Below are 14,531 nucleotides of genomic sequence, written 5' to 3'. Positions count from 1 at the left end.
CAGCTGTGCCATCAGAGTCCCTGGGTTCGCGCCCAGGCTCTGTCGTAACCGGCCGCGACCGGGAGGTCCGTGGGGCGACGCACAATTGGCCTAGCGTCGTCCGGGTTAGGGAGGGCTTGGTCGGTAGGGAGGTCCTTGTCTCATCGCGCACCAGCGACTCCTGTGGCGGGCCGGGCGCAGTGCGCGCTAACCAAGGTTGCCAGGTGCACGGTGTAGCCTCCAACACATTGGTGCGGCTGGCTTCCGGGTTGGATGCGCGCTGTGTTAAGAAGCAGTGCGGCTGGTTGGGTTATGTATCGGAGGACGCATGACTTTCAACCTTCGTCTCTCCCGAGTCCGTGCGGGAGTTGTAGCGATGAGACAAGATAGTAGCTACTACAACAATTGGATACCACGAAATTGGGGAGAAAAAGGGGTAAAATAAAGAAAAATTAAAAAAAGTTGACTGTGCCTTATAACAGCTTGGAAAATTCCATAAAATGATGTCATGGAGCTTATGATAGGCTAATTGACATCATTTGAGTGAATTGGAGGTGTACCTGTGGACGTATTTCAAGGCCTACCTTCAAACACAGTGCCTCTTCGCTTGACATTATGGGAAAATCAAAAGAAATCAGCCAGGACCTCAGAAAATAAAATTGTAGACCTCCACAAGTCTGGTTCATCCTTGGGAGCAATTTCCAAATGCCTGAAGGTACCACGTTCATCTGTACAAACAATAGTACGCAAGTATAAACGCCATGGGACTGATGGGGACATTTTGGGTTCATGATAGGGGCTGCACCAAATGTTTGATGTATTATAATAATTGATTATGCTTTTGTTGTATTAATAGAAGGGGAAGGGCTAAGACCCCCTCCCCCACTACATTTATAGGGTCCTAGACTACAGATTAACAATATATATATGCATTATAAGGTTTAATATTGTTATTTTCTAGTTTCTGCCTCTTATAAAGAAACAGTCAGAGATGTGTGCGTTATTGCAGTCAAAACAGGGTATCTGTGAGAAAGCGCCTCAAGGCTAAAAGAGATTCATAGACACAGAACCCTGCAGGGGGGTGAAAGAGATAAGAGACTAGTCAAACATACCACTATAGAGCAACTTTGGGAGTGGAAAATTACTGCTGAGCCCTTAGAAAACACTGGAACTATTGTATCTCTATTGCAAGTTTGTAAAACAGTGTATGCATGGGCATGGTCTCATGAGTAGAAGGTAGTGACATCACTGGGGGTTGACTGTACACATATTAAAAGCACCTTGGACTTTTCCTATTTTGCAGAACTCAGGAGAGACATCAGTTGTATGTGTGATGTTTGATCTTTGACTTCTGTCTACAGCTGTATTTCGATTCAAATTGTTTTGATTTATAAGTGCACATTTCGAGTGTTCCTTATTTGTTAAGTAAATAACGGAGCCCAGAAAAGTGGAACCAACAGGACCACGCAGCCGTCATACTGCTCAGGAAGGAGACGAAGTTCAGTCTCCCAGAGATGAACGTACTTTGGTGCGAAAAGTGCAAATCAATTCCAGAACAACAACAAAGGACCTTGTGAAGAGGCTGGAGGAAACAGGTACAAAAGTATCTATATCCACAGTAAAACGAGTCCTATATCGACATAACCAGAAAGGCCGCTCAGCAAGAAAGAAGCCACTGCTCCAAAACCGTCATAAACAAGCCAGACTACGGGTTGCAACTGCACCTGGGGACAAATATCGTACTTTCTGGAGAAATGTCCGCTGGTCTGATTAAACAAAAATACAACTGTTTGGCCATAATGACCATCGTTATGTTTGGAGGAAAAGGGGGGATGCTTGCAAGCCGAAGAACACCATCCCAACCATGAAGCACGGGGGTGGCAGCATCATATTGTGGTGGTGCTTTGCTGCTGGAAGGACTGGTGCACTTCACAAAATAGATGGCATCATGAGGACGAACAATTATGTGGAAATATTGATGCAACATCTCAAGACATCAGTCAGGAAGTTAAAGCTTGGTCGCAAATGGGTCTTCCAAAAGGACAATGACCCCAAGCATACTTCCAAAGTTGTGACCAAATGGCTCAAGGACAACAAAGTCAAGGTATTGGAGTGTCAATCACAAAGCCCTGACCTCAATCCTATAGAACATTTGTGGGCAGAACTGAAAAAGCGTGTGCGAGCAAGGAGGCCTACAAACCTAACTCAGTTAGACCAGTGCTGTCAGGAATGGGCCAAAATTCACCCAACTTATTGTGGGAAGCTTGTGGAAGGCTACCCAAAACGTTCGACCCAATTTAAAGCAATACTACCAACTACTAATTAAGTGTATGTAAACTTCTGACCCACTGGGAATGTGGTGAAAGAAATAAAAGCTGAAATAAATAATTCTCTACTATTACTCTGACATTTCACATTCTTAAAATAAAGTGGTGATCCTAACTTACCTAAAACAGGGAATTTTCACTAGGATTAAATGTCAACTGGCCTACCTGATTAAATAAAGGTGAAATAAAATAAAATAAAACAAATGGTTTCTCATGGTGAGTCTTTAGGGGCCTTTTGTCAAATGACAAGCGGGCTGTAATGTACCTTTTACTGAGGAGTGGCTTCCGTTTGGCCACTACCATAAAGGCCTGATTGGTGGAGTGCTGCGAAGATGGTTGTCCTTCTGGAAGGTTCTCACACAGAGGTACTCTAGAGCTCTGTCAGAGTGACCATTGGGTTCTTGGTCACTTCCCTGGCCAAGGCCCGTCTCCCCCGATTGCTCAGTGTGGCTGGGCGGTCAGCTCATGAAGAGTCTTGGTAGTTCCAAACTTATTCCATTTAAGAATGGAGGCCGCTGTGTTCTTGGGGACCTTCAATGCTACAGACGTTTTTTGGTGCCCTTCCCCAGATCTGTGCCTAGACACAATCCTGTCTCGGAGCTCTACGGACAATTCCTTCAACCTCATGGCTTGTTTTTTGCTCTGACATGCACTGTCAACTGTGGGACCTTATATAGACAGGTGTGTGCCTTTCCAAATCATGTCCAATCAATTTAATTTACCACAGGTGGACTCCAATCAAGTTGTAGAAACATCTCAAGGATGATCAATGAAAACAGGATGCACCTGAGCTCAATGTGGAATCTAATAGCAAAGGGTCTGAACACTTATGTAAATAAGGCATCCGTTTATTATTTGTAATAAAAGTGTGTGGGGTATAGTGTGTGGGGTATAGTGTGTGGGGTATAGTGTGTGGGGTATAGTGTGTAGATTGATGAAGTATTGTTTTTATTTACTCCATTTTAGAATACGGCTGTAAACGTAAGAAAATGTGGAAAACGTCAACGGGTCTGAATGCTTTCTGAAGTCACTACATATACACACTGTACCAGTCCAAAGTTTGGACACCTACTGATTCCAAGGTTTTTCTTTTTTTTTACTATTCTCTACATTGTAGAATAAAGGTTAAGACATCAAACTATGAAATAACACATATGGAACCATGTAGAAATCAAAAAAAAATTGTTAAACTACCCTACGTCTCACAAACACACAGTGTTTGGAGCCAAACATCTAAAATGTGGACTCATCAGACCAAAGGACAGATTTCCACTGGTTTAAAGTACATTGCTTGTGTTTCTTGGCCCAAGCAAGTCTCTTCTTATTGGTGTCCTTTAGTTGTGATTTTTTTTGCAGCAATTTGACCATGAAGGCTTGATTCACACAGTCTCCTCTGAACAGTTGATGTTGAGATGTCTGTTACTTGAACTCTGTGAAGCATTTATTTGGGCTGCAATTTCTGAGGCTGGTAACACTAATGAACTTATCCTCTGCAGCAGAGGTAACTCTGGGTCTTCCTTTCCTTTGGCGTTCCTCATGAAAGCAAGTTTCATCATAACGCTTGATGGTTTTTGCGACTACACTTGAAGAAACTTTCAAAGTTCTTGAAATTTTACATATTGACTGACCTTCATGTCTTAAAGTAATGCTGGACTGTCATTTCTATTTGCTTATTTGAGCTGTTCTTGCCATAATATGGACTTGGTATTTTGCCAAATAGGGCCATCTTCTGTGTACCACCCCTACCTTGTCACAACACAACTGATTGTTCAAACTCATTAAGAAGGAAAGAAATTCCACAAATGTACTTTTAACAAGGCACACCTGTTAATTGAAATGCATTCCAGATGACTACCTCATGAAGCTGGTTGAGAGAATGCCAAGAGTGTGCAAAGCTGTCATCCAGGCAAAAGGTGGCTACTTTGAAGAATATCAAATACATTTTGATTTGTTTAACACTTTTTTTACTACATGATTACATATCTGTTATTTCATAGATTTGATGTTTTCACTATTATTCTACAATTTAGAAGATAGTAAAAATAAAACCCTGGAATGAGTAAGTGTCCATACTTTTGGTACTGTATATTCAGTCAATAAAAAATAAAAAAAACAAAGTGCCATTTAAGATTAATTTATTGAAACTGTAATGTCAACTGGTTATATTATATCGTGGAACATAATATTAAACAAGGCAGTAACCTCAGCGGTGGCGCTTGCTTGTAGAAGCCTATGGCTGTGCAGTGGCATAGCCTTGTTTTGTTCATTTAATTTAAAATGGTCTTATTGCCATTACCACAGTAAAGACATAACTATTTTATATGTAAAAGAAAACATGGCGTAATAACAGAATAAAATAACAGAATATTTTTCCAAAGGAAAAAGTGATGTACATCTTGCGTCTGGAACAATTATTCGGAAAGAGTGATTGTTTGAAACGGGGCTCAATTTGGCGAGTTGAAAGACAATTTCTTCAGGGTTACAAACCAAACAGACTCATTCATTCTGCTTGTTCTTTGGAATTTTTCAAATGGAGTAACAATTTCACATTGAACCCTGCATGGTGATGAAGTGCGGCCACTACATCTGTTTGGTGAGGAGGCCCAGGCTTAATGATTCTGTTGAACATACGTCTTTATCAAACTAATGTTTTCAATGTGGAACCCGTCTATGTTTAAGGGGGTTATATCCTTGGCTAACCAATTATAAATTGCGCTAGCAGTTCGCAAAGTAGCCCAAATGGAAAATAGATTGTTGTTGGAATACATCTCCCTATAATGTTGTAACTCATTTCCCTATCAACCAGTCCATTTTGAATTTGTGATAAAACTGTCATCATTTTGCAAGGACTGTAGCTTGTGTATCAACATTAGTTAGATACGTTTTATAGGCATTCATTTTTGTAGGCCTACGGGAGCTTGTGCGTACTAAGCAGCATGCATGTGTAGAGGGAGTGATTAGAACGCAATTGAGTGAGAACTGTGTGATGCTTGGATTGGTTTATTTTTTGTTGAGCCCCGCAACATTTCAATTTTTGGGGAACAAAATTTCAATTGCCCATTCGGGCAGCCACAAAGCACATTCCACCAAATAGTTTTACAGTACTTGAACAAAAATGTGAACTCTGGTTAAAGATTGAATTTTAAAGTCAGTTTGAGTCCTCAAGTACTCACACCCATTCCTTGTGGACATGCAATTGTGTAAAGACTAAGATTATTTGGCAAACTAAAGATTGGTTTCTAAAATGGTTTGGTGGGGTTTCAGGGATTGAGGTGTACAAGGTAAAATTCCCAAAAAGGGAAGCTAACAAGTCTTGATGAGAGTGTTTTGAAGCCTGGCCTCGGTTGCCTATGGTTTCTGTGGGTGTCATGGGAACCGAATAGAGTTCTCTTCCACTTGAGCAGAACGCTGATGTACAGGACCAGAGAGCTCTCAGCAGGACAGCAGGCCTAATCCACCACTACCAACCAATCAGCAAGAAGGAATCAGTCCAATCAGAACTCCATCAAAGGAGTTGGAAAGTCAGTCCTTGGTAGACAGTGGGGTTCACCTAGGTTAAAGATTTGGGGGGGGGGGCACCACATGATGCTCCTGTAGAGGGCATTTTAGCAGGGTAGGAGGAGTTGGGAGGTTTGATTCTCTGACTGTGGAAGTAGTAAAACCATTTTCATCGAATTTTCATCGAAAATGACCAATAAGCACGTACATGTGAAGTTCATTAGAACATATCAAATTGGGTGGCAAATGAAAGAGAAGAGTCTATAATTTGGGGAAATGAAGGCATAGAAAAACAAAAAAAAGCCAAAGAAACATATTTTTTTATTTGACATAAGTAAAGGCTTTCTGGATAAACAGATGGAAAAGGGGTCTAAGAAAACATCTACCAGAAAGTCTTAAAAAAGGTATCAGAAATACATGAAAACACAATAAGGTTGACGTAAAGACCCCTGCCAGCTAATATCAACACATATTTCGTTTTGGAGAACTTGTTAACCTTCTGTAAGTGAAAGAAATGTAGCCTTTTCCTTGTAATTCCGTTACGAAAAACCCCACAGAAGTAACAAGTAATGGTAGACCTACCAATTAGTTATAGTGATGCAACAACACTCCCCTTCTGGATACAGTCCCCCTAACGCCCTCCACCAGGCAGGCGACCAGACCACCTCACCTAAAACGGTTCACTACCTCTACTGTCCACAATCATCATCAGAACCGTGATAGCTGATTTAATTCTCTAAGCTCCCACAATATTGTCCATTATCCAACACCAAGCATGGAAGCAGAGGAAGTTGGTAACTGCCACCTCTGAATATAGACTCAGAGACTGAATAGACAACCCATTTGGGCACTGGAGTGATGGGAGAGTATAAAAATGGTTAGCTTTTGGATGTGTTCACACATTTTACATGAACGTAACTGTGGGCTGGATCACAGGGCTCAGACACACCAATAGCTTTTGCTGGCCGAGAGTACTTAGTATCTCTGAATGTAATTTGAGAACCTAGTGCGCACCGATTTTACATGTACAATGGCTTGAAACTGTTTGGCAGTCAGACATCTAGAGAGGTTGGTTCTTTAAAAAAAAAAAGACAGGCAAATGAACGCTAGATCCACATTCAGTGCGATGTGTGCATGCGTACATCATCCTGTAAGGAGGGCAAATTGAGGCAGATTGGTTGTGGACAATGTGCACTTGGCCTCCAGCAGGGTGAAGGGGTTAATGGGTTAATTTTGGGGAGACAGCTGCTGTATGAGATTAAGCACAAATTAACATGAGCACTTCATATATCACACAGCGAGCCAACGTAGCCCTTCTGTTGAGCCTGAGGAGGGGTGACTGTGGAGAGAGCATGTCCTAACTCCTATGCAACAGATTTGACGTATATCTCGGAGTGATGTAAAGCCAATTCAATTGCACAAAATGAATTCATTTGTTCAACAGAATCATAAAAAATCTATGATGAATGCTGCCAAATCTTCTTGTTCCACAATACAGCTGTAACTGTTGCCAAATGTATTTGTTGTCTTTGGTCTTAGTGTCTGTACGCACGTACGTGTACACGAGGATGGTGTGAAATGAGGGGTTATAATTATGCAGAAATCTGACACAACCCTGCAATCAAAACAATCAAGTGTAATTACTGGATATCTGTTTTCTCCTCCAATAGAGCAAACCAAACAGTATTTGTCATGAGAAAATGCATGAAGAACAACAGAAACACAGCCCAGACTCCCATCTTCTTCAACATCCAGACATTCGGGAAAGGAGAGGGTCTCCGGAGCGCAATGTCAGACCCAGGCATTTTAATCCAGATGATTTCTGGAGCAGCCACATAATGCAGGGTCTCACAGCCCAAGAAAAGACAACAGTGGACAACTCTCCTCTGTATCAAGCTAAAATAACTCCATTCTCTAGCATTCCACAGATTTTTCCTTATTATGAGAGGGGGCAAGCCAAAGAAAAGGATAAGTGCAGTTCAAATCAATACATTTGCATATTAAAAGAAAAACCTCTGTCGGCACTTTAGTAAAGAGACATTATTAGTATGCAGAGACGTGACTAAGCATGAGGCTGGTATTCAAGAGTTCTGATACTCATTCAATATGGATGTGATTTGGTACTGAGGGATGCAGGCATGATGATGGTCATCAATGTCACATTACTCAAACGGATGACTAGTTAACATGACAAACATCAGCAACAACAGTAATATAGAGATTTCTTTCAGCAGAGATTCTTAAATAGTGACCAAAGCCTTATAATAGCATTGAAAACCCTCCATTTGAAAGTAAATAACTGATGTGACCTTGTTAAAAAACTATTTCCCATGCATGCTGTGAAAATAATACAAGTATTTTTTTAATCTATAGAATCTGATTCTGCCCAGTCCTTCTTTGCATGGCTGATTAGGTGGCCACTTAACGAAAACAATCCACCTAGTTTAATTGGAACAGCTGAAAGAATAAGATTGATGCCACCTAGATGGCCAAACTCGTCATTGTCCAGAATAAACCATCTGGCTAGTCAGCTGGAAGGCCTAGTTGGTGTTAAAAACCATTCGAGTTTCAGCATTTCACACACCGTGTGTTAACTAGAAACCCTTCCCCCATTCTTAGTACCAAAGCCTGAAGCTCCAACGCTGACATTCTACCCTCTTTGGTAGGAGCCTATGAAACCAGGTCACTGTGTAATATCGCTATGGTTTGATGCTAAATTAGTGCAATGTAGCTTTTATTTAACTAGGCAAGTCAGTTAAGAACAAATTCTTATTTTCAATGACGGCCTAGGAACAGTGGGTTAACTGCCTGTTCAGGGGCAGAACGGCAGATTTGTACCTTGTCAGCTCGAGGATTTGAATTTGCAACCTTCCGGTTACTAGTCCAACGTTCTAACCACTAGGCTACCCTGCCGCCCCATTGCAAGTAAGCAATCTGTTAAATAAACATATCTGTTAAACAAACACTGTCAATTAAAGTTTCATTTGTTGTTGTAGTAGTAGTATTTGTAGTTGTAGTAAAGGGGATTTATTGTAGACATAACAGAAAGAGTACCCCAGCTCCCCTGCTCCGAAATGTGTGGCAATGCAGTGGATAGCCGAGCTATGAATTAAAATAAATCTAATCTAAGGAGTAAAAAAGTAGTCTTCATCATTAATCTGAAATTAACCAACTCATGCCTTAACATGGCGGTGCTGGCAGGCACGGTCAGACTCCCCTGAAGACTACAGGACCAGAACAAACAAGGGACACAAGGACAGAGGGGTACAGACCCAGACAGAGACCACTAAATTCCCCACCCCATTGTCTGCAGTGATAGTGGGGGACAATACAGGACGACCTTGCGATGTGTGTGCTAACGCCAACAGCCCTAACTCCTACCCGAGCCATGCATCAGCCCTAATCCCAAACACTGGGATGATGTCATCCCCCTCTCATCCGGACCATCAGAGCAACAAAGCAGGGAGGGATGGGGGGGCGGGGGGTTGAGAGAGAGAGAAAAAGAGAGAGAAAAAAGAGAGCCCCACATAAGGAGATGTTCTGATAGAGAAAGCAGTCAACAGTAGGAAATCAGATACCCTCTCCACACCTCTGTCACAAATCAAAGGGCTTAGACAACACAACCTGCCTACCATGTGCTTTACTCTGGGAAAGTTTTCACAGAGCAGTTACAAAACTCTGAGCTGTTGACATCCATCAAACCCAAGCTCCTGTTCTCTCACCGTCAAAGAGGTATTGGTTGAGCAAATAGTGCCTAGGTTTAGTGAGGAAAGTTAACGTCACCTTTTCTAAACTTAAAGCAATCCATTGTTATTGGCACCGGCATAAAGTTATCATCAACATACAAGTTATTTCTGAGGAAAACAGTTGTAACCTCACATAAGCAGAATAGATAGTGTGTCAAAATAGTTTGTCCAATAAAAAAAAAGGTCAAACGGTGAGAGAGAAGAGTCGAGCAGTCAGACAGATCACTGTGGCCGGCCTCACAGACCCCGTGTCCAAAGCAAGACTCATTGGGGTCTATCCTTCACTGGGGAGCGGGAGAGGGTGACAGTCGGCTCAAAAGTTGCGCTGTTGCACTTTAGAATTTATGTGCTGCCCCTCCCCCATCTTCCCAACACAAAGGGACCCTCCCCCTTGTCCCCACCCACCAGGAATGTCTCAGGCATTGCTGGGGTCACCATGACAACTGGGTGCTTAACAAAGCATTTATCTTAGGCATTCTTCCTTTCACAGAGGAGAGAGGGAACAACAGTCAAAGGAGAAAGGGGGAGAAAAGAAAGAGGCTGGAGGAGCTTGAAAGGATGGGGAGGGGGCAGCGGAGAGGTTGCTGCGGGGAGGGGGCAGCGGAGAGGTTGATGCGGGGAGGTTGCTGCGGGGAGGGGGCAGCGGAGAGGTTGCTGCGGGGAGGGGGCAGCGGAGAGGTTGCTGCGGAGAGGTTGCTGCGGGGAGGTTGCTGCGGAGAGGTTGCTGCGGAGAGGTTGCTGCGGAGAGGTTGCTGCGGAGAGGTTGCTGCGGAGAGGTTGCTGCGGAGAGGTTGCTGCGGAGAGGTTGCTGCGGAGAGGTTGCTGCGGGGAGGTTGCTGCGGAGAGGTTGCTGCGGGGAGGTTGCTGCGGGGAGATGGCAGCGGAGAGGTTGCAGCGGGGGTGAGAATCATGGATAGAAGAGGAGGATTGGATGACTGATGAATAAAACAGGGACAGAATCCAGGAAATAGGTGATGTTAGAGGAAATAGCAGATAGGTGGACAAAGTGCTACATACATTCCAAGCAGGGCTGTGACTAATGTTTTCTTGGGGGAGAACAGAGGTATGGATAGAGATAAAGGCCCATTACAGACAAGTCAGCACAAACATACACACAAACAGACTACATCATGGAAATTGTATGGCATATTGAGTGGTAGTATATGTAGGCCAAGGGTATTTCTGGGTATGAGCACGTTCTCAACTTTCCATTATCCATGTCCGCGTCGCCATGAGAGAAACCCATTGGCTTCAAACACTAAGCAAAGGGTGTGATTAAAACTGATCTCAGAGCTACTCTTGTGCAGCCATCCATATTTCAGCTAATACAGTCAGACCCTGTCCCCTGGCAGAGACCAGCCACAGAGAAAGTCCATCCACAGACAACAGCCCAGTCTTAATACACTGTCATGTAATTACACAGACTGGGACAGCGCTGATTTAGATGTGATGGATGAGAGTGGCTTCCTTCCCCATTAAGATTCCACTCTTGTCCTGTTGTGTTGTGCGGTGGATGGTGACAGTGGGAGAATGAACGCCTTACAAAACAACATTCAATCACACAGAATATGGACTGCCTGGGCCTGGCTGTGTGGGAGTTGGGAGAACTGTCTCACATTCAAATCAGAAATTTGAACATTTAAGATTGTAGATTCACTTAGTCTTCTTAAGACGGGCTTAATTAAAAGAGAACCAATGTAACCTTATACTATGTTTACAAGGTCTCAAAATATTTGCATATGTGTAATGGTCTTGAAATAAGATTTGTGAGCAATAATCACAAAGCAACGCACTATAGAAGTTTATTCTAGTGTCAACATGAATCTCAGTCCTAATTCAGATCCAATTTCTTAAACTTTACCTTAATCCTTGTGGAACTGATTAATATGCTGTCTGATGGCATAGGGAGTTGACCAAGGGAGGTAATGAGAATAGTCAGAGGTGAGGGGTCAACTGTGATGGTTCAGAGGGGTTGGTGAGAGGAGACAGGAGAGGAGTTTCCCTATGGAGAATCCCTAGTATACTGACTACTGATGATCTAACCAGTGACAGTACCTCCTGGCCAGAGACCACCTAGGTAGACTACATAGCATGCCTGCTACTATTAGCATGTCATCAGTGAGCTACTGCACATCCTGCCATGAGCTGAGGCAAATCAAGCTCCATGTTCAGTCAGAGGGGAGGGCTTGACCATTTAACCTCAGTGCTGATAAATAGAACTGTGGGCATGTGCAGTATTCTGACTACTAAAGCTTCATCGAATTTCATCAAAGGAACAAACATGACAAAGTAAATACCATGGTGTTTATTCTAGAGCAATCTTCAGGCAAGTAGACTGAGGGAGATTATTCCATCAAAGGATGAGAGGAAGGAGGATAAAATCCCCAGCATCAAAAGCACACACACATTAATGCGAGCTCACACACACACACAGGATGCAGCATTAGATCAGCAGAATGTCAATGCTGGAGCAACAGAGCCCAGGTTCTGCCACATCAATTACTAAACCCACTGGTACTGGCCTCCCAGCACGGTCAGAAACGTCTTGGCTGAGCTGATCTGGTGTCAGTTATGTTCCTCATCTCAGGAGGGAGAAGACAGATCTAACAATCCCCACAAATCTGTAATCAGCTGCATTTACAACCATAATCTGGGCTGCAGAAATTCATTCAGAAATGTCTACTCCCACGGCCAGTGATATGGAACGTCTAATCCAGCACATTAGCCGGGGTATCCCTCATACCAGTGTTAATTTGCAGGGCCTACAACCAGTGCACCATGGCAGGAAAGCTGGCTCCATAATTAGCTAAGCAAAGGATTAATCAAAAGTATAATTGCCAGGGCTGCCATGAGAGCAGCTACAGAGAGTGCAATATGGACCCACCATGCCAATCATAGGCTATTCAACACTGCGCCACTCCAATGAAAGTCATTGTGAAACACTACACATAGGTATAGCTCTTATTGAACCTTTTTCAGACCTTTTGATGTTCCTCTTAACATGAATATCTAGATACAGTAATCATATTTACCTGAATCGGTGTACCTTAACAGTGTAATTGATGTGGTTGAAGTGATATGATCTGTTGTATTTCATCACAGACTAGCTGAGGCTAATGGAATCATCCATCATATGGCATCACACATAAATCAGAGAGCATAAAGGGAACATAAGGGGAGGATGTTAAGTCACCAAGGGAAGATCTCTCAGCATTGGGGCAAACATTTATTCTACAGGCAGGCACCCTCTCCATCTCCTCTCTCTTTATTTACCTTTCTCATTACATCTGCATCTTCATGTTCTATCCATCTCACACCAACATGATTTTTGTTTGCTCTCTATTTACCCACCTCCCTCTCCCTCTTTCTTTCACCCGCAGGGCTACTGACAGATACCCCAACAGGTGTGGGACGCGGAGACAAGCCATCCATCTAATTGGTCCTTGGTAGAGTCACAGCTGTTGCCCCCAACCAGGGCCTAGCATGATCTCCTCGTGCCTACCTCTAATCGACCACTCGCCATTGTCTCCAAGACAGACAGAGAGCTCTCTCATCTGTCACTAGGGACCTCCTCCTTTAAAGAGGCTTCAGGGAGGAGAAGTAAACAAAAAAACCACCAAAAAACTAAGTGGTGCTCCAATACATTGTAATGATTACTACCCATGCTGACCATCTAGTCTCTGGCAGTCACTATCAACTCAGCCAGCCCAGCACTGTGTCTATTGGCTAATATATGAGAGGGTCAGATATTAACACACCACCTCAGAGCAAAGATACCAATTGGACAGTTTTAATCCTTCTGGTTAAAGGTGTTTTACCTAGTTAAATATGGACGCTTTGATGTCAAATCCCTGACTGAAATGCAGTGTGACATTTAGAAGGTGCTGTTTGCACATCTCTTTAAATGAGTTCCAAGGTCATGAAGGAACCAGCTCTGCAGTCTGACACACCGTGTCACAAATCTGGTTCTGCAGCAATTCAAGTTCAGTCACATTTTTGGAGCAAATAAAATGCTCTGTAAATTGTGCTGACAGTTGAAATGACGGGCGCCTTATGCAGACTCAATTAAAGAGAAACAAGAGGTTAGAGTAGACAACACAGCTCACTGGGTTTCCTGAGCTGGCTACTACAACTCTCCACATGTAAAATATATTTGTGTGGTGCTACACAAGACACAGGCTGTTTTTATCTTTCAGTGTGTCTAAAATGAATCTAAGTTAATTACATGCCTGGGTCCAGTGTCCACACAATGATGGCATAGTCCATCACGGCTTAAAACATGACATATACCATACCTTATAGCCCATAAGGCCTGTATTGTTCATGCTACACTTATTTACAAAGGTTATACAAATGCTGGGATAACAACAACTGGCACACAAGGTAACCATTGCTCATTTTGAAATGACAAATAATAATTTAAGTAAGTAGGGAAATATCCTGACAATCTGGCATGTGATACAAAATAAATATGGTCAAATGAATCCTTGTTTTACCCTCAGTTTGAAATCAACTGTCATAATCGTGCGAATATATAGATTCGAAAAACATCCATCATTGAATGAAATATTGTGTGATAGCTGAAAATGGGGGTTTTAAGTTGGGTAATAATGAACAATGATCCAGACCCACTGGAGTGTTTTTCCCACAGGAGCAGGCTAACCGGTTGCAGACATGCAGATAAACTGCTATTTAAATCCACATTTATCTACATCAGGCCTGGGTACAGCCTGCACTTTAACAAGATGACAAATACTAGAACAGAAAAACAAACCCCAAGAAGCTAAAAAGCACAATCTTGTCTAGAGAGGACTTCTCTCTCCAAATGAAACATAAGGCTTGAGGAGGCACACTAAGATCCTGACCTGAATGTTCATTCTAATTTATGATTAATATTGAAATAATGAAGTTGTAAAATTGAAACACTGCAGCAGAGGCCATACATAAAACAGTTTGTATGGCATTCACAGTATTCAACTCC

At 42.7% G+C, this 14,531-nt stretch overlaps 1 protein-coding gene across 1 annotated transcript in view; it reads right to left on the bottom strand.

Moving 5' to 3' along the window:
- Positions 1–14,531, bottom strand: part of LOC139413496 (cadherin EGF LAG seven-pass G-type receptor 2-like) — an 82,393-nt gene that overhangs the window by 64,031 nt on the left and 3,831 nt on the right. The gene's annotated exons all lie outside the window — the stretch shown is intronic.

This window comes from Oncorhynchus clarkii, chromosome 7 (assembly GCF_045791955.1).
Source record: "Oncorhynchus clarkii lewisi isolate Uvic-CL-2024 chromosome 7, UVic_Ocla_1.0, whole genome shotgun sequence".
Taxonomy (NCBI): Eukaryota; Metazoa; Chordata; class Actinopteri; order Salmoniformes; family Salmonidae; genus Oncorhynchus; species Oncorhynchus clarkii.
Note: the sequence above shows the minus strand (reverse complement) of the source record. Positions and strands in the feature narration are given on the sequence as shown.